Below are 26,384 nucleotides of genomic sequence, written 5' to 3' on the forward strand. Positions count from 1 at the left end.
ACTCTTCACAGTGGTATATTCAGAATTCCTTCACCAGTGTGGCACATATATACAGTGGAATATTACTCAGCCATAAAAAGAAATGAAATTGAGTTATTTGTAATGAGGTGGAGGACCTAGAGTCTGTCATACAGAGTGAAGTAAGTCAGAAAGAGAAAAACAAATACCGTATGCTAACACATATATATGGACTCTAAAAAAAAAAGGTTCTGAAGAACCTAGGGGCAGGACAGGAATAAAGACTCAGATGTAGAGAATGGACTTGAGGACACAGGGAGGGGGAAGGGTAAGCTGGGATGAAGTGAGAGAGTGACATGGACATATATACACTACCAAATGTAAAATAGATAGCTAGTGGGAAGCAGCCACATAGCACAGGGAGATCAGCTCAGTGCTTTGTGACCACCTAGAGGGGTGGGATAGGGAGGGTGGGAGGGAGATGCAAGAAGGAGGACATATGGGGATATATGTATACATATAGCTGATTCACTTTGTTGTACAGCAGCAACTAACACACCATTGTAAAGCAATTATACTCCAATAAGGATGTTAAAAAAAAAAAAAAGAATTCCTTCACCATATTTGTATCACCCAAGTCAATCCCAGTTTCTGCAGCCTCTGCTAAGGGGAACTGACCCACCCACAGCTCCTTGTAACAGGGTGGGGCTCCCCTCCTCTCCTGCTCCCTCCCAACCAGCCACCAGCTAATTGGAACAAGACCAGGTACCTGACCATGGATAAGCACTATGTTATGAGGGGGTCTGGGGCACCATCTTTGCTCTGACATGGAAAAGCTGAACCAATCATGATCTCATTATTAGATTTGAGATAAGAAACAAGTAGAAAGTTGAGCTGTTCACAGTGGATACATAGCTTGAAGATGCGTGAAGGAGAGACAAGAGGGAGAGTAGTTACCTTGAAAGGTCATAAATAGGTCAGTTGACATTATAGGGAAGCAGGATGTAGGCAGTAAGACAAGCTGTGAAGTTGACACAAATAGGTAGAATAAAGAGTAGTGTTTTATTTTTTTTTATTTGTATGTTTTTAATATTTATTTATTTATTTAGACTGCGCCGGGTCTTTGTTGTGGCACGTGGGATCTTCGTTGCGGCATGTTTAGTTGCGGCACGCAGGATCTTAGTTGCAGCAGGCATGTGAGATCTAGTTCCCCGACCAGGGATCGAACCTGGGCCCCCAGAGTCTTAGCCACTGGACCTCCAGGGAAGTCCCAAGAGTAGTGTTTTAGAGTAGAGACTTTGGAGTCTGATGAGAATTTGAATTCTGACAGTTCTACTTAAATGGTATGTGACTTGCACCATTTAATCTTCTGAGCAGTAGTTTCCTTATCAGTAACACGTGGATAATAATATATCTGTTACTGAGTTGTAGAAAGAATTTATTGAGGTATTATAGGTAGGGTTCTTAGCACACAGTCTCTGACACATAGAAGCACTAAATAAATGAAGTCTATTATAACTACTTCTTCCCAAATATATCATATATTTGATATTCTTCCTGTACTATATTTTGAATCTCTGGCATTTAATATATCGGTTAATGAATAAGTAATTAATGTTTGTAAATTATGTTCCAGAAAGCTTTTGTATTGAAGTATGGATTTTTTTTATTGACAAGAGTTCTGAAATAACCAAATCAGTTTTCTAACCTACAACTTTCTTCTACTTTTAAGGATAAAAGGAGATTCTACCAAGACTGCTCATTTAATTTGGGGCATATGCAACTTTACTTTTCTCTCCCATAGCCTGTTAAAGTTTTGAACTCACACAATAAAAAGGATTATTAGCTATGAAATGCCAGTTGGCAACTGGGTAGACAGCATTCCCACAGGATTGGAGGTTTCTTACCTTTTTCTCTTAGAAAGGAAGTGCCTAGAATTTTCCCTCTTGCTGGAATGGTACAAAAGGGGGTGGGGGATGGATTTAGTTTTTAGTCATGTCAATTTTCCAACTCTTCGCATCCCCTCCCTACCAGATAATTAAGGACCATGTGACATGTATAAATAGCTTCAGCTGAGAACATCCTCATATCTTTGCCCCTCTCGTCATTGAGCAGTGCCCATAACTGATGTTGCAATTAGAGTACTGATTTAGCTCTGAGAGACACATTGCCGATGATCCGCTGAGGAGGATGGTATTTATATCAGTACTGACTGATGAAGACTTTGTCAACTGTACCTTTGGCAGATCATTTGATAGCATGCTCCTGGGTTAATCTACTTCTCATTATAACCGATGATCCATGATGATGTATTTTCAGAACCACTCATCTTACACAGGGTACCACAATGTGGAACAGATGTACATAAATGCAGACAATTAAGGAAATTCTCAATCCAAAATGTAGAGCTCAACAGAAGAACTGTAGAGGTCAAGGCATTTAGTGATTTACTGGGGCAAGTTTGGTATCATTTGTGCCAAGAGGAATTCACACTTCTGCACTTCAGGTTTAACTGTCTATTTTGACATAAGAGAAAGGAAATGAAAATAGATTGACTAGTTAGGTTTACCATAGAAATGTCAGGCAATTTGAATTTGTCTTTTTTCATTTCTTAGATGTTATGAGTGCTTCAAAATCATAACAGATTCTCAGGTCAAGTAAGTAATACAGAATCAGAAATTCTAGGATTATATGATTAGAGTTAAAAGCCAGTGATTAAATGTCTATTTATTATCTATCTATCTATCTATCTTTCCTTACTGAAAGATGAGTAGTGGAAACACAGATAAGGAGGTGGGCTCACTCTCTTCCTAACTCTGTCCTTAATGGCTAGGAGGTGCGATGTTATAGTCCTTTAGTAGAAAGCTTCACCTTTGCTCTCTTCTTTGATATGGAGAATTGATTTTTGCAATCCGTTGTGAACAGCTTTGCAAACATAGCTTCATGTCCTTCCTGATTTTCCAGCAACCCCAAGTAGATTACCACCTCTCAGCCTTTCCTACCTAAAAATATTTCTGTTGATCCAACATGCTCCAGGAGTCTAGATGATGTTTCAGTATGGAAAGTCACTGCTCAGTATACACTAAGTCCCTGAGGCAGCAGGGAAGTCCTCTTCCTCTCCTTTTACGGTTCCCTTCTCTAAGGACCAACCTCTTATTCCTCTCTGATTCTGGCTCAGGTGCTCAGCCAGTTAGATGGGCCCATTGGAGGTGGGGATGTGGGAAGTAGTGGGGATTCTTACTCTTAAGAGAAAGGGCAGAATGAAAATGGCAACTTCTGGTCTAGTCTCAAAGTGAAACAGCTACCAAACTAATTCTTCCCTTACTGGTTTTGACCCACTCTAAGAAAACTTCTGTGTAGTTTTGTGTCTTTCTTCTCTCTGACCACAGACCCACCATATTCTAACTTGTATGGAATAAGATGAAGAGAATGAAAAACTCTGGGTTACTATATAATCAAGTCCTTTTCTGTCTTCTTTAAACGCCTGCCTCCCTTGTGACTACTGTCTATGAGCTAAGGACCATCTCTACACTCATCTCAGAAATGTCTGATGTAGCCCCTTGGTAGGATAAAAAAAATAAGCGGGAAATCAACATGTGATTTAGGACTTTTATCCAGAATATATAAGAACTTTCAAAACTCAGAACTAAGAAAAAACCCTAATTTAAAAAATTGGACAAATAACTTGAAAGGAAACTTTAAAAATATATAAATGCCCAATAAGCACATGAGAAGATGCTCAACACATTAGAGGAATGCAAATTAAAACCAAAATGAGAAGCTACACACATAAAAGAGTGGCTAAAAATAAAATAAAATAAAATAACAAAAAATAAAACTTGACAATACCGAGTGCTGATGAGGATGCAGAGTAACTCGAATGCATGTCCATTGCTGGTGGGAATGCAAAATGATATAGCCATTTTAGAAAATAGTTTGGCATTTCTTATAAAATTAAAATACACTTAACGTGTGACTCAGTAATCCCACTTTTAGGTGTTTACCTAAGCTAATTGAAAACTTATGTTATACAAAAACCTGTATGCAAATGTTTATAGCAGCTTTGTTCATAAACACCTAAAACTAGAAACAACCCTAATGTCCTTCAACTGGTGAATAGTCCATATGATGAAACCCCACTGAGCAATGAAAGGAACTAACCTGTGATACGTGCAACAATATAGATGAATCTCAAATGCATTATGCTAAGTCAGACAATCGAGACTTAAAAAGCCAAAAATCATACCATCTGATTCCATTTATTTGACATTTGGGAAGAGGCAAAACTACAGAGACAGAAAAGAATAGTAGTTGTCAGGGGCTGAAGGGGACAACAAAGAGCCATAAGGGAACTTTTTGTTTTTATTTTATTCTATTTTTCTTTGCTTTTTGGCCATGCCATGTGGCATGTGGGATCCTAGTTCCCCGACCATGGATCGAACCCATGCCCCCTGCATTGGAAGCGTGGAGTCTTAACCACTGAACCGCCAGGCAAGTTCCAAGGGAACTTTTTGAGATGGTTGAAATGCTCTATATCTTCATGGTCATGGTTATATCACTGCATGCATTTGTTAAGACTCATAGGATCGTACACTAAAAGGTGTGAACTTTACTATGTGTAAATTACACCTCAATAATTTAAAAAAAGGAATGCCCATAAATAAAATAGAAGACAAAGATAAATGGGATCAACTATGGCAACTTACTTCTTTAAGAAAACTAAGAAAATTAGACAAACCCTGATATTAAGTAGGGTTGCCAAAACTAGCCAGCGAGAGAGGTGGAGCATGTAGGGGTAACAGGCCCATCCAAGGCAGCCTCTGTTAGGTCCCTCTGAGGTTCAGGACTGCAGAGGAGAGTGACAATGACGAAGCGCTAGGAAAATAACACCTACAAGGAAGGGTTAAAGGAGTTGAGATTACTTTCCCTGGCAACGAGAGGCCAGAAAGATGATTTAATAGCAGTCTTTGGGTTTCCAAGCCTTCTTGACAGTTTGATTACAGTGCCATTTAGCAGGGGTGAACAGCTTCAGGGGTCTTTAGCACATTATAGTGGAATTGTGTCCATAGAATTAATGGTTTCAGTAGACAGAGAAGTCTTCTCTGAAAGGGAAAGTACTTGTATTGTCCTATAGAATGAGAATGTACCTGAAGTGCACTGAATAGCCATGTGGCTTGGAGCCTCTGTTTCCTCATCTATAAAATGGACACAGTGTTACCTACTTATAGTTTTATAGAGAGGATTCAAATCAGATGGCTTATGAAAAGTTCCTGGCCATCCTCCTCTTTCCCAAAGTCATTCTTCTTTTCCTTTCCTAATTGAAAGCTGCAAGCATTAACATTTTGAAGATAATAATATTAAAAAACTAACAATTTATTTTGCTTACTATATGCCAGATGTTCTTCTATGCTTTTCATACTTATTAACTCATTTAATCATCTCAGCAAGCTGTGGAAGGAGGTATTATTATTATCTGCATTTTACAGATTTGGACACTGAGGAACAAGAGAAGGAGTTGCAGTTGTATCTACTTGTTGAGATAAAATGATGCTTTTTGTGGATTTGTCTCGCTCTTGTGTTCTTTTTTCTCTTAGTAGCATTCTTTCACTTATGTTGCCTTTTATACTTGACAAAAGTACTTTCAAAAGACGTATTTTAGTTGCAACCATAGGAATTTTGGTCTGAAGTAGTAGTGATGCATATGTATTGTTGAAGTTTAATGGTGATAGTTTCTAGAAAGTTCTAGGAAGAGTTAAATGCTGATGTTCTGAATTCCATATTTTAGTTTTTATTTTCTATACCTCTTATAAAATTCCCTCTTTTCTTTCTTGATTCTTACTGACACTTCAAGGCCCAGGTGAAGGTCCCACCTCCCTACTCAGTGACATTTATGAAGTGCTTGCCATGTGCTGGGCATCAGCTTTTCTTCTCTGACACCTGAGGGAGTGTACTACCACCTGTCTTCACAGCGAGACTGCAAAGATGAATGGACCCTGCCTCTGAAGAATTTACTGTCTAGTTGGAGAGTGGACAGTTGCATGACTTACTTGATAGCACAGTATGATAACTGCAAAAGTGGGCAACTGCAGGTTCAAATGGAGACAGTGAATGAGTCCAGGGACTTACTCATTCTCCTGAAATAGGAAGAGCAGGGAAGAGGAGAGTAAAAGATGAGACAGAAGAGAGAAGATGAAGAATAGTCATCTGCCAAGAATAAGGGCATTGGGGATGGAGTTGGGGGCCTGAAGAAGTAAGGACGTTTAGGGACAGTTACCATGCAGAATAGAAAAGGAGTCAACTCAGAATGAGTTAAAACAATGATTCTCAACCTGGTGCACAGTAGACCACCTGTATTTAAAAAAATACCAATATTTGCTTCCCATCCCAGAATTTCTGTTTCAGTTGATTTGGTTGGTGGGGTTCCACTACTGGTGTTTTTAGAAAGTTCCCAAGTGATTCTAATGTAAACTGGGGCTAAGAAACACTGAAAACAATTGCTGAATAGTGCTGAGAGGCTCATGCCCATCCTGCCTAAGTAAATTTCTCACTATTACTTACTCTCATATTCATTCACTTGTTCATTCAAAAATGTTTATTGAGCACCTACTATGTGTCAGGTGCCTCACTAGACAATGAAAAGGTCTTCTTATTGCATTGATTTTTATTTCCCTCCTGTTTTGACACTCATATTGTGGATTAAATCCTTTTCAAAAGTATAATAGAAGTCAAGATACTTGAACACTTACTATATATTATTGAAATTTTATAATGTCTGCTTGTGGTAGCCCTGTCCTTATTATGTCCCACATTTGGGACATATGAGGCACAGAGACGTGAAGTAACTTGCCTAAGGTCACACAGCTAGTAGCTGGCAGAGCTGAGAGGCTCCAGAATGTTGTCCTTAACTGCTCTGTTGCACCTACCTCTGTGCTGAGCCCAAAGACAGTGCTTCATAAATGTCTTGAACCCTTAGAAATACTGAAAACACTGTTAGCCAGATAGCTTTAAAATGATGGAGGATATCTTGTCTCAAATGTATACATTTCACTGGCCAGTTTGCAGTCACAATGGCCACATCTTGTTGCAGGTGAGGATGAGAAATGCAGTCTGGCTGTATGTACAGGAGGAAAGGACAAAAGGGTGAGTGAACAACTAGGAAGTCTTTGCTACAGTCTTCTCTGATATAATACAAGTTTTCAATTTAGTGTAGTCAAATATGTCACTTTTTTCCTGTGTAAGTTGTGCATTTGGTGTCTTATTTTAAAAATACTTCTCTATCATAAGGACATGAAGATTTTATGCTATATTCTTTTCTAAAAGATATCAAGTTTTGACTTACACATTTAAGTCTCTAATCTACCTGGCATCAATTTTGGTATATGATGTGAGGTAAGGATTACATTTGTTCTCTTTATATCTGATGTTTTGGAGTTTCATGATACTGCTTTTTGGTATAGCTTTTTTCTTTTGTTCTAAAGTCTCTCAACCTGAAGGTTAATGTTCTTTAAACTCTGAGAAAATTTCCTGAGTTCTTTATTTGATAATTTTATGCTCTTTGTTTTTTCCTTCTGGAATTCTTACCAATATTTGAACTGGATTGATCTTTTATATATTCTGTTTTTCTCTCATATTATTCATCTTTATCTTCTGTTTTGCATTTGTGTGTGTGTGTTGTATTTGATTATCATCATTAATTTAATACTAATCACTATCATTTCATGCTGCATATTCTCAGGCCAACATTGACAAAGGCCATTCAAAAAAATGCATGTCACCATTTTGGCTGATGGTGACAACAAGAGTGCAAGCCACTAGGTGTTCTGGCAAACATGACCCTTGCCTCTCTGAAAACTTAATAGCAGATTCTGGAGGTAAAATCTGGTCTGTGTAATTTCAAGTCCAATGTTCATGTACTCATAAACTTTGCTAAGGCCTCTTTTTTGTGCAAAGTGGGTGAGAGAATATTCAGGAAGAGGCAACATAAACTGAGCCAAGAAGGCTGGCAGAGGTCATACTGGGGCTTCACCGCTGCTGTCAGTCATTCATTCTTTCCTTCACTCCTTGGACATTTGCCAGCCTCATGTGCCACAGACTTTAAGATTACAGATATTTCTAGTGGTCAGGAGCCCTCCAGTGTAGCCCAGGGCATGGGACATGGAAGGAAAATGGGTTAGGGAAGACAAGATAGACTTTATGATGCTGCAGTTGGGGAAGGGAGAGGGGATAAGTATATGTATATATGTGTGTGTGTGTGTGTGTGTGTGTGTGTGTGTGTGTATATATATATATATTTAATCTTATTTTCCAACTGTTTTATTGGATTTTCATTTTTAGCAGCCCTATTTTTAATTTCCTCATAACTCTTTCTTGTTCTCTGTTCTTTTTTTAAAATAGCATTTTGATGCTGTTTTTATAGATGCAATATCTTTTTTAACCTTTCAAAAGATTCGAGTTCTCTTCGGTTTTCTGTATTTTCTTTGTTTACTCTGAGATGCCGTTATCTATTTGTTTTTCTTGGTGTCTCTCTATTATTAAAGGTCTGGTCACCTGTAGCACTTCATTCATAATTAAGCGTGAGCTGCTGGGAAACAGAGTGGGAATGCTTCTGAGCTGGGTGGGGCTTGCTGTCCAATGGTAGTTGTTTTAGGGTGATTGGCAGGGACTTGGCTCAATGCTGGGAAACTTCCACATGCCAATCTATGGAGGTCTTTTCTCTGCAGCCATTCAGCTTTTCCAGATAAGAAACCTCATAATTCCTGTCTGGAGAAAAAAGGGGCTGGCTACCAGGAAACTGTGTTCAGGCATGTTTAGGTGCATAATGTTCATAGATTAAGTGTTCCAAATACAGGCCTCTTCAATCAATCCCACTCTTTACTGTAATAACAATAGAAATGGCGAACTCTCATCTATAGCTTTCTTTGTGTCAGGCACTAATCTAACTGCTTTACACTGTTATTTACTTTATTAATTCCTTTACCCATTTAATCCTCCCCCCAAAACTTATGATATTATGGAAGAGGAGACTTAGGCACAGGGAAATTAAGTAACTTGCCTGAGATTGCAGAGCTACTAAGTTGTAAAGCCAGGATTTGAACCCAGGTCCTCTGACTGACCATAAGGCCTATGAAATGGTGCCTCCTTGAAAGAAAAATGACATAGGCTGGCGTTCGGACAGTGTTATTTTTGAGGGAGCCACAAGACTATAAGCTCCATGCTGGCAGGGATTTTGTCTATTTTACTCACCACTGTTTGCCCAAACTCTAGCACAGATCAAAACAATAAGTTTTCATGGAATGAAAGAATATACAGTGCCTTTTGTACAGAAATGGCACGTGTCTTTCCTGGGAGTGGGCTCACTAAAGGAAGGGGTGGTACGTGTTCAGTACTGAGGCCTTCTGTGTTTCCTTTGGTTGCTAAAACTCATTTTTCCCTCTTGGCTGGTGAAAGAGAGTAGATCTGAGGTTGCAGGAGAGGTGGTCTAGGGCAGCAGTCTCCAGCCTTTTTGGCACCAGGGACCGGTTTCGTGGAAGACAATTTTTCCGGACTCGGGGGTTGGGGCAGGCGGGGGGATGGTTCAGGCTGCAATGCGAGCGATGGGGAGTGATGGGGCGCAGCAGATGGAGCTTTGCTGGGTCGCCTGCCGCTCGCCCCCTGCTTTGCGGCCTGGTTCCTAACAGGCCATGGACCGATAGAGGTCTGCAGCCTCAGGGGTTGGGGACCCATGGTCTACGGCACATTTCTTCAGTTAGATGTCTTCATCTCCTTCCATAATTGGTTACCTCGTTCTTTAAGACTGCTACTATTACTTGGGAAGTGAGCTTATTAAATTTTTCTCAATACTGGGTACTATGAACCAACATTCTTCTCATTAGTCATCATCTGAAGTTTGAAGCAACTTTTAGCTACCACCATTCCCAGTTAAAAACAAAAAGCAAAAAACAAAAAATTCCAAGGTTTGATTTTGATATTGTTGTGCTTGAATGAATGCTACTACCATTCTTTTCCTTACAAAATGGCTCTAATTTTACAATGATTATAGAAAGCATGAACTTCCTGAAATGGAGTGACCTGAAGGCAATGGCCATACACATGCTTCATATGCTTAAATGAAAAAAAAAAAAATGGGGTCGTAATGTCAAGTATTTATTGCTGTTTTGACAATGTACTTATATCTTCCACTGAAATGTTTTTGTAAAAATGGGCCCATGCATAATCAGGATCTGAAGCTTTATTGCCAATGTCACTAATATTTATTGTAGTTGTGGAGCAGAAATGATTACCTTTTAATTTGGACTGCTTGTTTGCAATTCCAGACTTTTCAATGGCTTATGGTTAAGGAAAATACTTTTGGTGGATTTTTCTTGTTTTAGGAGGATAGCTATCTTAGTCCGTTCAGGCTATCATAATAGAATGCCAAAGACTGGGTGGCTTATAACAACGGAAATTTCCTTCTCGCAGTTCTGGAGGCTGGAAGTCCAAGATCAAGTCACTAGCAGATTTGGTATCTGGTGGGAGCCCGCTTCCTGGTTTATAGATTACTGTCTTCTCACTGTCCTCACATGGCAGGAGGAACAAGAATGCTCTCTGGGATCCATTTTATTTATTTTATTTAATTTATTTATTTTGAAGTATAGTTGATTTACAATGTTGTGTTAGTTTCAGATGTACAGCAAAGTGATTCAGTTATACATAAATATCTATATTTCTTCAGATTCTTTTCCCTTATAGGTTATTACAAAATATTGAGTATAGTTCCCTGTGCTATACCGTAGGTCCTTGTTGGGATCCGTTTTATATGGGCACTAATTCCACTCATGAAGATTCTATCCTCATGACCTAATCACCTCCTAAAAGCCCTACATCCTAATGCCATCCCATTGCAGGTTAGAATTTCAGCATATGAATTTGGGGTGTGTGTGTGGTGGATACAAATATTCAGTTCATAACAGTGGCTCTGATGACAGGTCTTTTTTTGTTTGTTTGCTTTGTTTTGTTTAATTAAAGAAAGCAATTCTCTGGAAGAAAACTGTGATACAAATGGGAAAGCAAAAAATTGCTTGAAAGTAATCAGCAGCTATCAGGAATTGCTTGATTAAAAATCACAGAAACCCATTTGATCTATGTTAAGCAAAATAGAAACATTTATAGAAAATTATGGAAGCCTAATATAGGAGAGTACAAAGGTTGATTGGAACCAGGACTGGAAAGTCAGAGCCTGAGATCTCCCTGCCTCCCTCCCTCCCTCCCTCCCTTCCTTCCTTCCTTCCTTCCACATACCCCCCCACACCATGTGCCAAGCACTGTGGATACAGTGGAGAACTAGTCAGATGAGAGCTGTCTTGTTAAAGAGCTTATATTCTTGTAGAAGGAAATTGACAATAAGCAACCCAAAGTCAAACAAAAATAAGATTCTTATAAACAGGGTGACCATAAAATTTGTTGGCCACGTTTGAGAGTGAATGAAATGCTAGTAATAGTCATGCTTGACAATAAGCATAAACCTGTCCAGGGTACACCGGAAATATCATGGGCAAAGGACTATGGAGAGGATTAGAAGAGGACCATGTGGTGACAACTGGGAGGCTACTTGAGACAGGTGATAAAAGGTGCTCTTATGTAAGCTGTGACCTGAACGACAGGAAGGAGCTGAGCATTGGAAGATGGCAAGGATGAGCCTCAGGCCGAGAGACCAGCTAGTGCGAGGGCTCTCGGGGAGGAGAGAACGTTCAGTACTAGTGTGGCTGGTGTGCAGTGGGAGACTGGTCAGGAATGGGATCAGAGATGCAGGCAGGGGCCATGTGAGGTTGGACCTTCTAAACCTTAATAAGGGGTTTTTCTTTATTCAAAGCGTGATGGGAAGCCACTGGAAGGTTTTCAGCAAGGAAATGGCATGACCTGCTTCACCTTTTAAAAAGAACACTCTGTAATGTTATGTAGTTATGGTTTTTAAAAACTTGTTTGCAATTTTTATTGATCTTTCCTTTTGAAAGTCCTTTAAAGAACTTTGTATCTTTAAGAGATAGAAACTTATGCAAAATCATAGATCAAATGATATGGTATCTGGGATTTATCTCAAAATTAGAGATAGAAATGAAACAGAATTGGCCATGATTGGATACTTGTTGAAGGTGGGCACATGGAGTTTTGATTCACCATCAGTTTTTTTTTTTTTTTGGTTACTGTTGTCACTATTGTTAATATTGTTACTATTAATATTGTTACAACTGTTTCAAACTTCTGTTTATGTTTGAAAATTTTTTATAGTGAAATGTAAAAAATAAAAAAAGAGGCTCACTCTGGCTGCAGCTGTGTGAAGATTGTATTGTGGAAGAGTAAAGAGCAGGAGAGCCAGTCAGGTCCAGAAGAGTCCACCTGAGGTATGGTGATGGATGGGGTTAGGTTGGCTGTAGGGCAGACAGAGAGAAGTGGATGGGTTTGAGATGCATTTTGTAGCTAGAGCCAACAGGATCTACTGGTAGATGAACTGGGGAGGGGAGGGCAATGAGAGGAAACCAATGGTAACTCTTCAATTTTTAGCATAGCAACTGATTGGATTAAGATGTTATTGACTGGACTTCCCTGGTGGCGCAGTGGTTAGGAATCCGCCTGCCAATGCAGGGGACGCGGGTTCGAGCCCTGGTCCGGGAAGATCCCACATGCCGCAGAGCAGCTAAGCCTGTGCACCACAACTACTGAGCCTGCACTCTAGTAGCCCACAAGCCACAACTACTGAAGCCCGTGTGCCTAGAGCCCATGCTCCACAACAGGAGAAGCCACCTCAATGAGACGCCCATGCACTGCAACAAAGGGTAGCCCCCGCTCGCCACAACTAGAAAATGCCCACGCACAGCAACAAAGACCCAACGCAGCCATAAATAAGTAAATGAATAAATAAATAAATAAATAAGATGTTATTGACCAAGATAGAGAAGACATAGGAGGAACATGCTGGGGTAGGGAGGGAGGAAACGTTCTCTTTTGACCACATTAATGTGCCTTTTAGACATTGATGTGGAAATGTCAATAGGCAAGCCTGGAGCTGGGAGGATAGGACAGGGATGTTGTATAAGACAACTCTTATGAGTTATTTCTGGTGTTCTCTGCCTCACCTGACACAGGAACCTTTGCGTTTTTGTTCTGCCTCTGTTGTTGGTTCTGTGTGGGCTCCCACTGACTTTGTGGGTGTAACCTGACAAAGTCCTGTTTCCCAGGTGCCTATCATCTTCCATCCTGGGGATTCCCTGTTGATGCAGACCTGCTCAGTGCCTTTGTAGAAGCAATTAGGAAGTGAGGAGGAGTCTGTTCTCCATGGAGTAAACCTCTGGCCATTGGGGAATGGGAGGGAGGAAATAAATTCTTCCCTCTTCGTCTCTCTGAAAGCCAGTTCTAAGATGTCATCATTCATGTGGCCTTTTGGAAGCTGATCCTGGGAGATGAAGCAGTCAATCATGCTTGATCCCAAGGGGAAGGCAGATCCATAATGCACAATTGTATTTGCTTTCCTACCTTTCCTGATCCACTCTCCTTTTCCTCAATATTTGGAGAACAAAGAATAAGGTAGATCCAGTGAAGTTGATGGAGATGAGGCAGCAAGGTAGAAGGTAAGCCAGGAGAAAGCCATGTCATGGAAACTTTGTGAAGTAGGTAATGCTCGTCTTTGCTGAATGCTGCAAACAGCCAAGTAAGAAAAGATTAGCAGAGGGATCCTTAGATTTGGCAAACATGGACATCATTAGAAACCTTGATGAGACCAGTCTTCATCATGCAATGGGCAAGGAAGTGGACTGAAGAGAGAGTATAAGATTAAACATTTTAAAAGTGGAGGAAGTAAACAGAGATAACCCTTTGCTCTGAAGAGGAGCAGAAAATGAAGTGGTTGCTGGAAGAGGATGTGTGGAAAAGGGAGGATCTTCCTTTTTTAAAGATGGGCAATAATTACTGTATATTCGTGGGAATAATCCAGCAGAGGGGGCATAATCATGAGAGTGAGAAGCCTGTGGAAGGAAAATAGGGGATATAATTGAGGACTCAAATGAGAGGGCAGGTGGGCATGGGAGGGTTGGAGTTTGAAGAGGGGTGAATACGTACTTTGGAAATGGGAAGGGAAATAAACCAAGGATGTATAGAGGGGTCACTGGACGTATTGAGGGCAAATTGAGATTTGTGGCTGCCACAAGTCCACTTGGATTGATGTCTCTCTTTCTCAGAGAACCTGCTTTGTTCTGTTTTTCCTCCCTTTGAAGACTGGCGTTTCTTCTCAGTTTAAGACAAGAAAGAGGAGTTCCGGAATTCTGGTCTCTAGGAGAGGTGCCCTAACAAGGATCTACTCCTGTACTCCTGGTCCCATCAGCTGTGGTAAGGAGCTGGGGTCATGGGTGAGGCACAGTTGTCAAAGAACAGGGTATGGATAAGGCAGGCACCCAGGAGGTGTTTATCCAACTTTCCTCACCTTCCGGATGTCCTGCTCATTAGAAGAGCCTGGAGAACAGGTTGGATGCATTTGGCTAAGTTGATTTTTTGGTTTGTTTGTGTCTTGGGGATATCCTTGCTATAGACACAGTGATCATAGTCAGACTGTGTTCTGATTTTAGTCTGGAGCGTTTGCTTCAGGGAAACATCTTTATTAAACTCAGTCATTTCAAAGGTTTTGTGTAGGATGGATAACAAATAGAGATAGAGTGTGTGTGTGCTCTTCCTGTGAGTGGTGTCTTGGTTCTTTCTGGATACAGGAAGATAAATCTTTTCTGTGAGAGAGGAATGTCATGCAGTGATTTGCTCACAGGAGCTGATGAGTTAATGGGCCATTAGGGGAATGTTTTGTGAGTCTCTTTTTAGTTGTCCTCCTGGCAGCATGGGGGCAGAGGAGTTCAGAGCTTAATGAATTAATGTTGTGGCCTTTATTACTACTGGCAAGTCTCTGGGCCATTGTATTTGTCCAGGGTTGCCATGTTAGTCCTTCATCCAGGCTGAAAGGTTAGGAGCTCAAGCCTGTAGTCAGATCTGGCTCAGACCCCCACTCTGACATTTACTAGCCGAGTGGCCATAGGACATAATTAATATACACCTTCTTTATGTGGTTCTTGGGAAGAGTAAATGAGCTGTGGTGTATAGAGGATTCAGCGAGGTGCCTGGCACAGAGCAGACATGACACACATAATATTAGTCATAATTTCTAGGGGGACTTATTGGCATAAAGTGCTGCTATTGGATGCCCAGTGCTGTGTATGTTCTAGAGAAAAAAGAGAAGGCTATTTGGTGAATGAGGTGAGACTGGGGAATAGAAGAGCAGCAGATGAAACATGGAATTATGGAACTTCAGTTAGTGATGCAGATTTTGTTGCAAATTCCAAGCATACTGCTTGGGCCCTTGGGGAAGTTACGTCTCTGAGTCTCAGTTTCCCATCTCTAATATGAGGTCGTCGTAAGAAATAGATCAATAAAACACTAAGCATAGACCCGACATATAGTAGCTAATTCATTAAAGCACTTTGATGATTAATAGTAGTAGATGGAAATCATTGCTCACATAATAGAGGCAGTGTAGCTGAGTGGGAAAGAGTGGCCTCCTGCATTCCTGAAATTGCACCAAGTTAGTAATTACCCACTTTGCAAGGGCAGAGGCTGACCCTGCCCAAATCTCAATTCTGATTATTCAACAAAGGTTGTTAGATTTGACATTACAAGGGCCCCTTTCAAACATACTAAGTTATTAATAATCTTGGACAAGAATCTTTGACACCCCATCTTTCATTTTGCTGTAGACATCACACCCTTCTGTTAAAAGGAGTATATATTAAATCTCATTTTAAAAAATGACGTTTTTTAAACTCTGTTGAATTCGATCACTGAGGCCTTGGTAAAATCCTTGTTCTGGAGTTTGTTCAAAGTTCATGGGAAAGCATTACAATGTACTATTCTTGCCAAAATTGCTTAAGCGGAATTGAATCACAAGGAAGCAATCAGATTAACTCAGAACATGGGACATTCTATAAGACAACTGCCCCAGAGTCTTCAAAAAACTTGAAAAACAAAACAAAACAAAAAGAGCAGGGCTGGAGGTAGGTAGAATTAGATTTTAAAACACTTAAATATACATGATAACTAAATACAACGCATGAACCTTGAATGAACGTGGCTGTCCCTCTCCCTGCCCAAAAATCCAACTGTAAAGTGCATTATGGGACAACTGGGAACATTTGATTATGGATTGTATAGTAGATAATGTTATTGAATCAATGGTAAATTTCTTTGGGATGACAAGGTATTGTGGCTATGTAGGAGAATATCCTTGTTTTTGTAGGAAATACAAGCTTAAATATTCAGGGGTAAAGTATGATCTCTGCAATTTACTTTCAAATGGTTTAGTAAGAAAATATATAAATATTCGTAAGTATATAGATATATTAAGAGAAAGAAAATAAATATTCTTTGGAATATTTGGAACATGGAAAATGCTAACATCCAGTTAACCTATATGAAAAGTTTATAGGTGTTCATTAAACTGTACTTTCAACTTTTCTGTAAGTTTGAGAATTTCAAAATAAAACATTGGAGGAAAAATTTCATGGAAGAAAACCAGCTGGCCAGTCTGCATGTCTTCTTTCTGTGAACATTCAGTGAGGAACCTTCAACTCAGCCCTATAAAGACTCGGGGCTCCCACCAGAGATAAAAGGTAGGGAGGTATTCAAACCCCTGGCCAAGCCTCACCTGGGAAATCCTCATTCTTTACAATCCTGCACTTGAAACTCTGGATTAGGAGATAGGTGTGGAGAGAGGGCTTGCTCAGAAAAAGGAAACAATAAAACAAACATGCATTTGAGAGAGCAACCATTAAAAAAAAACCCTAAGAAAGTAAAAGTCCCTTCAGTTTTTACAAGGCATTTGACCCATTAAGCATCTGTGTAAACTTGGTAGGAATCATGTCCTCCTAGGTGAAGAATCAGAATTCCAGGGTGAAAAGAATCCTTAAGTTTTCACCTTGAATCTCTGGGGAGAAATGAATATAATCATGCTATATTAATGATATATCTCAGGAAGAAGGAATTTCTTTTCAAGAATGGCTTTATTAAGGACAGATGAGTCCTGGGGTCCTTCTCCTTGGAGCCTAAATACCATGTTCTGAAGCAGTTTGATATCTTAATGACTTGACTCCTTCACGTATCCACTGGTGTCAAATTTAACACCAACCACACAAAATGTTGGGGGCGAAAAGTAGTTCAGTAAACAAACTTATTAATAGAAATGAAATCCCACAGGGAACACAGACACACTCAAGTCAGTGAGATATTAAATTCCTGTGATAAGTTAACATGGATTAAGCAAAACTTTTTATAGTGCAAGTTCTTCGTATCAAATTTTGAAGCACAGCAACATCTAATAATATAATTATTTGTATTAACCATTTCTACTAGTTTGCAAATAATGCTAAAGGGATATGTTGAAGGAAAACACTGATTTATTCAATAAATAGTTGTTGGACACCCATTCTTTTCCTAATTTGGGAATAAAACCAGAGATATACCTTCCTGGAATTCACTCTCTATGGATGAGGTAGACTTAAATTATTACATGATGAGTTACAATAGCAGGAAATGCTATATAAGAGTAGTTTGTAGATGTGACATCTGGAGTAGCTTAGATTTTGTGAACATTAATAATTGCAGAAGAAAATTATCAAATGTAGAACTATTTTTTAATATATTTAAAGTATTTTTTTAAAAAATTCTTCATTGTACAAAGGTTTTGTGAAGGCTTTAAAGATCACTTTTTTTTTTTTTTTTTTTTTGCGGTACGCGGGCCTCTCACTGTTGTGGCCTCTCCCATCGTGGAGCACAGGCTCCAGATGCGCAGGCTCAGTGGCCATGGCTCACAGGCCCAGCCGCTCCGCGGCATGTGGGATCTTCCCGGACCGGGGCACGAACCTGTGTGCCCTGCATCGGCAGGCGAACTCTCAACCACTGTGCCACCAGGGAAGCCCAAAGATCACTTCTTAAATGCTCAAGGTTGAAACCTTTATTCTCTTGCTTAGTTCTCGTGTCCCAATACTCCCAGGTAGGGTGATTGACAGGATTGGTATCTATGCATGTGATGGTGGATGGGAAAGACACGTGGGAATTTACTCATAGTCCTCCATTCCATCAGCATGGTGGTGTAGTTCAGTGGTTAAAGGTACCAATACTAGTGTTAGATCCTTGAGTTCAAGCCCAGGCTCTGCCACTTGGTAACTGGGTGGTCTTAGCAAGTTACTCAACTCTCCTAAACACGATTTCTTCAGCTTCAGATGGGGATAGTAGCAGTACTATATTCCTCTTTGATCTCTATCTCTATATCTATTTTGTATTCTAAATGAGATGATTCAGGTAAAGCACTTGGCAAAAAGTAAGTCCTCAATATTTTATGGTTAATTATTATGACTATTAGGTTGTCTGATCATTCATAACCTCTCCTATTCTTGGCAAGCTTATGGCTTTTTATTCTTATTTCCTAAGTTGAATGCAGGCAGATGCCTGATTTCACACTGAATACATTCATCTTCAAATCTTGTATGTATAGTAATCAAAGTAAGTGGGCTTTTATTCCCATAGAGGTAAAAAAAAACAAACCCCAAAACATACAATTTTAGCTGCAGTATGGAAACCCAAATTTGGTATAGGAAAGGATGTTTAAAGATATCAGAGATTAATATATGAAAGTAAAAGTTGTTTAAAAGGCAAATACACAAAGTTGAGAACAGTGTTTTCCCTGAATGAACATCTGGCTTGACTTCATGTAGATTAAAACGCTCATGAGACAAGTTAGTGCCAGCTCCTTCTGAGTCTATTGGGGACTTTTCTAGTGACTGGGAAATCCACATATTTTTGCTTTTATTTTTTATGCTGGGCAGTGTGACAGAGATGGCTAGTTGTCCCAATATTCTTTTCTGCCTTCTTTTTGTTAGAGACCAATGATTTTTAGCTGGACTTATGGCTAGTCAGAATATAGACTACATTTCCCAGGCTCCCTTGCAGCTTGGTGTGGTCATGTGACTAAGTTCTAGCTGAAGGGCTGTGGATAGAAGAGATGTGTTCTTGAGAGGAAGTATGTGCTCTCCTTCCTTCTCCCATTCTATCAGCCAGGATGTGGATGTTGTGGTGAGCTACCTGGACCATGCAACTGAGGATAACACCCAAAGAAAAGTGGAAGGAACTTGGGTTTGTGACACTGTGGAGCAGTCATGTTGTATGAGGGAGAGAAATAAATTTCTATTTTGTTTAAGTATGATTACTTGGTCTCCATTACTGCAATCATGTCTGTATCATAAATAATACAGGCAGGAATGAGTATTGTAGCAGAAGTGTCTCCCCAGCCACCTCCCAATCTTCTTCTTTGTGGCTTTAATACGGGGAAAAATGTTGGGGTCTGTGTGTGTGTGTTTTGTTTTACTCTGTGTGTAAGAACTCATTTACCCAACACATACAGTATTTATTTTGAAAATGCCAAACATTTTTACCAGGCATACACATATATATTTATATATCAATTATAACTTCTATGTTTAATGAACATACAATCTAGAATTGGGAGAATCTGTATAGTATGAGAAGTACTCTATGACCAAATGAACAAGATAGTGGGCATTAGAAAATTTCAGGAAGCCTGGGCCACCATTTTTACTCTGAACCCAGTGAGTTACCCATAAAAGTAGAAAGATAGTTTCCAGAATGACAAGGGATGGGAGCTGACTTCATTTAGTTTTCTCCATTGTTTACAGAACAGCCTATACGTAAGACTCAGAGTCCTGTGTCAGGTGGCGCCTCCCCCTGCCCGCCATGGTCTTTGGCTTTTTCTCGGCATCTCTCCCCCTCCCCACTCTTGTAAGGCCCCTGCTCCAGAAGCCTCTGTTATCTCATAAACCTAGCCTTCCTTCATCCCTTCATGCGAGGCAGGCAGCCAGCATCACTGCCCCAGTTTCACAGACAGCGCAACTGAGTCATTTTTCTATTGTTACTAGACCAAAGTTAACCAGTGAGTCATTCTAAAGTCCTAGAACTGGATCCTAATTCTTGTTCCTGACATCATTCACAGAGCTGAATTACACCGAAGGTTCAAGAGGATGTTGGCCTTCGAACAGCTCAGAAAGGAACACATTTCATGTGACTGAGTCAAAAACAAGGATTAACTCTCTCTTGAAATCTGCAGACCTGAAAAATAAAAAGGGGAGAAATGTATCTGTGTAACATCATTATCATACCAAAAGTATTCTTAACCGCTCTCTAAATGCTCCACAAATTCTCTGGTTCATGGCTTCCTTAGTACTAGGTTTTAAAATAGAAAATATCTTATTTGCAGTTGAGGCAATCAGTTTTCTTCATCTTATGACAGACACTTATGTGAATTTAGATGAGAAGAAACTAAATTTTTTTCCTTCTTTTCACAAGAGAATCTTTAAAGTATCTGGCAGAAAAGAAATGAGCTCGCTCATGTAATAAAATTAGTAACCCAAACCATTCCAAACACACACTGTTCATATTTAGTAAGGAGATGCTTTTTATGTAGCATTTTCTGCATAGCTTAGAATTTCCTAAATTTTTTCCTTTCTTGTGTTTTTCTTTGCATCACATGACACCCTACTTATTCATCTTGTCACCCCCCATCCCCACCCCCAACTGGCAAAGTTGATGAGAGGTACAAGGTGTGTCTGCAGTAGTAACTCTGGATTTAAAAGTAGCTACAGCATCAGTTTGAAGGCAAGTTATAGCTTTTGTACATTAAACTTGGTGATTTTATCCTTTGTTTCATAGCTATGGGAGAAGGGAAAATTTTGGAAAGCAGAAATAGGATTTCTAACTGGGAGTACAGGAATCCTTAAAGCTGTCTTTCTAAAAATTATCACCTTCACGAACCTTTCAGACTCTACCCCAGACACCTTGAGTCAGGATCCTCAAAAATGGGCCCTGGGAATCTGCATTTTCACACACTTCCCAGGTTGTTCTTATATCCACTAAAATCTCCAGAGTCCCTACTTTGAGGGGGTCCATGGCTGGTATTCAGGGATGCTGTGAAGCCCCTTGATGTGTCTACAAAGTGAGGTGTGTGTGCATACGTGCATTTTTCTGAGGGAGCTTCTCAAAGGGATCAGTGACCCTGGAAAAAGCTTAAGGATGTAAATCGACAATAATTGTTAAAAAAAAAAAAAGCCCAATCTCACTTATTAGTGAACAGGAAAATGAAAGTTAAAACAAAGATTATCACTTTGCACCCACAGATTTTTGAAAAATCTGACACTGTAGTTGGCAAAGATATAGAAAAGTAGGAATTCTTATACATTGCTTATGATTACAGACATTTTGGGGAGCAATTTGACAATACCTAGTAAAACTCAAAATACATTCTCTTTACAACCCAGCAAATCCACTTTTAAGTAAAAACAAACTCTTGAAAATAGTGAGCATGGCTTGTTTAAGGATATCCTATAGGATATTGTTTAAAATTGACAAAAATTGGAAATAACCTAAATATCCACCAATAGGGGAATAGATAAGTAAAATGTAGTATAATCAGTGATAGATAACTATAAAGTAATTACAGGGAATGGTCTAAGTCTATATATTAATAATAATGAAAATAATAATAGTAGTTACTTACATGGTCTTTACTGGCTTTAGGTTTACTAAAATCTTTTCATATATTAACCAAAAAAGCTGAATCTCAAAACATAACATTGAGTGAAAAAAGTGCACAAGAAAATGATGCAACATTGTGATACTACTTATGTTTAAAAGTACAAAATAATATTTATATGGCTTATCGGTACATATGTAGTAAAAATATTAAAACATGGATTTCACAAATATACACAAAATTCTCTATATTGGTAGTCTAGGGTGGCACTAAGGAGGATTTATGAGACTGGGGTAATTTTGGTCTACTTCAACTTTATCAGATATATGTTATTTTCAAAAGACCTAAAATGAATGAACACTTGTATGATACAAGACCAATTAGTAAGGTGTGATGGTTAATTTTATGTGTCAACTTGACTGGGCTAAGGAATACCCAGAGAGCTGCTAAAACATTATTTCTGTCTGTGAGGGTGTTTCTAGAAGAGATTAGCATTTGAATCAGGGAACTGAGTAAAGATCACCCTCACCAGTGTTTGGTGGGCATTATCCAGTTCCTTGAGGGCGTGAATAAAACAAAAAGGCACAGAAAGGGCAAATTTGCCCTCTGTCTGAGCTGGGACATACATCTTCTCCTGCCCTCAGACACTAGCACTCTGATTCTTGGGCTTTCAGACTCAGACTCAAACTTATACCACTGGCCTCTCAATTTTCAGATCTACTCAGAATTCACAATATTCAAGGAGTAAAGGGCTTGGTGTTGCCAGGCATGTGCCTTAAACTTAAGATTGGAAAAACTGGGAAAACTCAAAATATGCAATTTTGATTTAACAAAAGCAAGATCCCCGTCCCCTCAACTCCCTACACCCTCTCCATATAGAAAAAAAGGAGAAGGAAAAAGGGTTAGAAAAAAAATTAATAATAGTTACTCAAGGAATTCTCCTTTCAACCAGATTTCAAATTTAGAGCACTTTACCTCCCACTTTTCTGTCCTCTTTGTCTACAAGATTAAGTGGACCTATAAAGATCTCCGTATTTGGTCACAACATCCTCCCGGTTCACCCCACCCACGTGGTTCTTCCCCTTTCATTTTTCTGAAGCCAGCTTTTGCCCATGCCACTTCCTTTGATTTCTCTCTGACTCTGCTTGCCTGGGAAAGCCCAGCCATCCTTCAAGAACCAGCGCAAAGGTCAGCTCCTCAGTTAAGGCTCCCCTGAAAGAGGGGTGGCACAGTCACCCTTTATACACCCAGTTATTCACTCCACCTTTGCTTACCAAGTGCTGTCAATGCCCTTTAGCCAAAGACCACCAGGAACATGCTGACAATGAAGCAAGATGGGCTTCTTACTCATTGATGGAGGGAGAACATACTCCTTGGGGAACCATGGGATGTCTCAGTAACAGAGTGTTAGGAAGAACTTCTAAGATTTGAGCTTCATTTGGGTAATTTGGGGAGGGTCTGAGATATCGAGGATCCATTCTAGATTGGAAGCCACCAGAGAGCAAGGGCAATCCTGTGATTGGGTGGCACAGTGACTCTGTTTTTGTTTCTGCATAGACAGTTATACAGTGGCCTTGTTTTGTTTCATTCTATCATGGTTCAGAGTAAGCTTGTCTGAGGTTGGTGTTCTGTGAGATTGTTTATGTCCAACTTGGGAATAGAATTGCTGGGCTATGAGTGTCAGACCAGCCTGTAATGCTTTTGGGCTCCAGCTGTGGTTATTTCCAGATGTCAGGGGCTGCTTTCTTTCTTTCTCAGCACCTACAATGTACCAGTCATTGGACTGTGATATTGTACATTTGTCTTTTACATCACTCAGCATGTTGTATTGCGTAGCAGATAGTGTGGTTACCTCTCAAGATCCATTCTAACCCTTTCGCACAGTGGGGCGGATGGGATGTAGTGAGACTGACACCATCTCTGGCTTCAATGATGAGCTCTGATTTGTCTAGAACATCCCAGTGACTGGTTCAAGGATGGGCGTTGTAGGTGGGGTTCCCTGGAAATAGACACTGAGATTTGCATGCAGGAGATTTGGTGGAGAGATGCTCACAGGAACAATGTAATGGAGCAACGGAAGCTCGATGAGGCAGAGGGAAATGTTGTGGTTGCAAAAAGAGCCTCCCTTGATCCCCCACGTGAGCTCTGGAGCTGGGATAGCCCTTCAGAGATGTCTGAATTGAGGTAGGGCTTTCGTACCAACCCATTAACCTGTCCTTCAAGGCAATTTCTTCCCAAGAGGAGCAGGCAGCTCCTTTTGGCAAGGGCAATGCCTGGGGAGGAACTCAGCTGTGAACCATCAACAGCAACCCCTTCCAGCAGTGGTGGGGGATGAGAATTTCAATCCTGAAAAGATCTGGTTAGTATAGCCATTGTAATGGATAAATATAAACAAGCTATTTTCTTGTCTTGCTAATAATTTCACCTTTCAGAGAAAAGGTTTTTGGTGCTAATTCTATCCAACAAGGAGCACTTGGTAGGTGAAATGAAGAGCCGTGGGAGACAAGTTACTATTACTTATTTAACACATTGCCCAAGGCTAAGCCAGCTGGGAGTACCATTTTGGGGGGTACAGTGATTATTTCAGGGGAGCTCAGGAATTTTTTTGATGATTAAGGGAAGAGAAGCTTGTTCTTCTACTAGACACTAGCAAGAAAGTATACAGTCCCAGTTTCTGGTTGCATCATCAGGACAAAACCAGCCCACAGAGGATGGAAGAACCACAAGACTTGTAGAGAAATGAGGGTGGCAATGGTGTGTTGGAGCTAGCCTGCATCAGCCCAGAGATGGATATGTACATCTCGTCCCAATTCTGTGTTCAGTGACTTCATGTTGGGAGCTTGAAATAAATAGGCCATGGTGGGAGTATTTACAACATGGATATTGGCAAACACTATAAATCAAAGCTTTGTTCTCTGGAGTCAGTTAGTTGTTGTTAGAGACATTCCAGCACACCACTGAAGGAGCCCAAATCAAACCACGCCTGAAGTCTACCCTACCTCTGGACCTTTAAATTACGTGAGTCAATAGACTCTATTATATAAGCTATTTTGACTCCTAATTATCACATACAATTTATCTGCTTGCACATTTGTTTTCTCCAATAAGCTGAAAGCTTCCTAAAAGTCAGAGAACATACTTATCTTTGAATTTTCAGTGCTTAGAACACACTCAGTGTCCAATTGAATAAATGAAGCAAAATGATCCTTGAACTGAAAAGGACTGAGCAAGAATTGATAAAAGAGAAGTAGAAGTATTTAAGGTGAGTGAAAGTACAGGTGTTCAAATAGTCCATTCTTCTGGCCTAAACAAATTACATACCACAGCTGAGGGAACTTTGAGAAGTTGTGGATATGGGAGAGAAGGTGAAAGATAAGATAGGCAAATGCTCATCTGATTTTTCTTTTTCTTTTCTTTTTTTTTTTTTTTGCGGTACGCGGGCCTCTCACTGTTGTGGCCTCTCCCGTTGCGGAGCACAGGCTCCGGACGCGCAGGCCCAGCGGCCATGGCTCACAGGCCCAGCCGCTCCGCGGCATGTGGGATCTTCCCGGACCGGGGCACGAACCCGTGTCCCCTGCATCGGCAGGCGGACTCTCAACCACTGCGCCACCAGGGAAGCCCTCATCTGATTTTTCAAGGAGGAAAGTGAAAGTGGATTCTTTCAAGAAGGAGGAAAGTGAATTCAAGCTATATAGCTTCCTGATTACCTCATGTCAGGTTCTAGAAGAGATCACTGAAATGTTGGCTAGAGAAGAAGAGGAAACAGTGTTCACTGATGATCAGGACATGCTCATTAATAATGAAAGAAATGTAAAAATAGAATGGTCACAGGTTTGCCTGATGAGACATGGCCATAGAATTAAATTTAATAGGGATAATTGAAAGACACTTATAATTGGGTCCAGAACACCAACAGCACACTTTCAGGATGTGACATGGCTTAGCAGCAATGTGTATAACAAAGGCTGAGAGATTTTATTTGACAATATATCCAACATGAGTCATTGATGTGATGTGACTACCAGGAAAGCTGCTGCCGTGCTGGATTGTGTTAAATGAAGCTTAGTTTGGTCTGGCAACTTACTGATTGATGTCCGGGTCTCATCTGATGACCCAAACAGAAACAGATCCTGCTTGAACACCATTTTGAATAATTTGTTCTCCTTCCTCCCTCAAACCTGGCAGTCTTATTGAGAAACCGGTGTGTGTGATTCAGTCAGGGGTAGTACCTGCTTATGAATCACGTTTGTGGCTGCATGGAGAGCTAGGTCCACCCAGATTCAGGTGATCTGACTAACTAATCATGTGCCATCACTGCACTGTAAAAATTACAGAGGCTTTGTGGTATGTTACTAGCTGAGAGAGCTGGTCTCCTTGCATAGGTCTTCCTTTGCAGTGTTTTTGAGAAGATTTTCGATGGTGTTGATGATCTATAGGCTCCTATCATCTCTGGCACTGATGTCTTCATTCCATACCAGTGGGACATGAGCATGGATGCGAAAAGGAAACAGCATCTCTTGGCATTCATATCTCTCTCTCACTGTCTCTCTCCCTCTACACACACAAGCACACACACACACGCCCCTCTCTCAAGGAGACACAGTGAACGTGGGCTCTGGTATCTGACAGCCACAGCCCTAACTTCCATTTTTGGCTCAGCTGCTCATTAGCTTTGATCCTTGACAAGTTCTCTAAAATCCCTAAGACTCATCTGTAAAGTGGGAAGAGGATGCCTTCCTCAGAGTGAGGATGAAGGGAAATGGTACATGGAAAGCACGTAGTACAGGGAAGAGTCTCCATGGATGGCAGCCATGTTTGCTGTTGT

General features: G+C 40.2%; 2 long non-coding RNA genes across 2 annotated transcripts in view; both read left to right on the forward strand.

Annotated features, from left to right (window-relative positions):
- Positions 1 to 26,384, forward strand: part of LOC141275760 (uncharacterized) — a 154,225-nt gene that overhangs the window by 93,892 nt on the left and 33,949 nt on the right. The gene's annotated exons all lie outside the window — the stretch shown is intronic.
- LOC141275759 (uncharacterized) lies at positions 10,533 to 24,802 on the forward strand. The gene is made up of 5 exons (XR_012324047.1): positions 10,533 to 10,841; positions 12,223 to 12,335; positions 14,202 to 14,313; positions 16,484 to 16,631; positions 24,717 to 24,802. It is a non-coding gene; the product is annotated as an uncharacterized lncRNA (long non-coding RNA).

The sequence above is a fragment of the Tursiops truncatus genome, chromosome 11 (assembly GCF_011762595.2).
Source record: "Tursiops truncatus isolate mTurTru1 chromosome 11, mTurTru1.mat.Y, whole genome shotgun sequence".
Lineage (NCBI taxonomy): Eukaryota > Metazoa > Chordata > Mammalia > Artiodactyla > Delphinidae > Tursiops > Tursiops truncatus.